We start from the raw sequence: 667 nt of genomic DNA, 5'->3' as shown, positions 1-667 counted from the left end.
GCCCTCCTTTCTATCCACCTTTCTATCCACCCTCGCGCCCTCCTTTCTATCCACCTTTCTATCCACCCTCTCGCCCTCCTTTCTATCCACCCTCACGCCCTCCTTTCTATTCACCCTCACGCCCACCTTTCCATCCAACCTCTCCTCGCCTTCCTTTCCATCAACCCTGTCGCCCTTCTTTTTATCCATGCTGTTGCCCTCAATTTCAACCACCCTGTCGCCCTCCATACCCCTCTCATTCTGCCCCTCCCTTCTCATGTTCTCAATTCCCCTCCTGCGCTCATTCTGGATTTTCTCATCATTTCAACCCTCATACGAGATCAGTGTCCACCCAAACTCGACTGGAACGTCCCACCACTGGCACGGAGATTAGTACCCAAACTGGTACTGAGACTGGTTCCCAAATAACTAGCAGGGCTCTGAGTTGCAGCTCCATCATCGTGGTCAGCACAGATTCAATTAATCATGTAAGTATGTGCCCCATTCTGTATCATTTGTGCATCAGTCCCACTTATTCAATATTAACATGTAAACTTGGTGTGCTGCTAGGACAAAACAGTGTTCACTTTCGAACACCAATATGTACTTCCCCGAAAGTCTGAACGGCAGCAGAAGAAGCTAAAATCTGATAATGACGAGAGGAAGACTTGAAGTATTCCCTGGGATT

Source organism: Frankliniella occidentalis, unplaced genomic scaffold (assembly GCF_000697945.3).
Source record: "Frankliniella occidentalis isolate FOCC.00 unplaced genomic scaffold, Focc_3.1 Scaffold84, whole genome shotgun sequence".
NCBI classification, from domain to species: domain Eukaryota; kingdom Metazoa; phylum Arthropoda; class Insecta; order Thysanoptera; family Thripidae; genus Frankliniella; species Frankliniella occidentalis.
The sequence above is the reverse complement of the archived record's forward strand: the minus strand, read 5'-3'. Positions refer to the sequence as shown.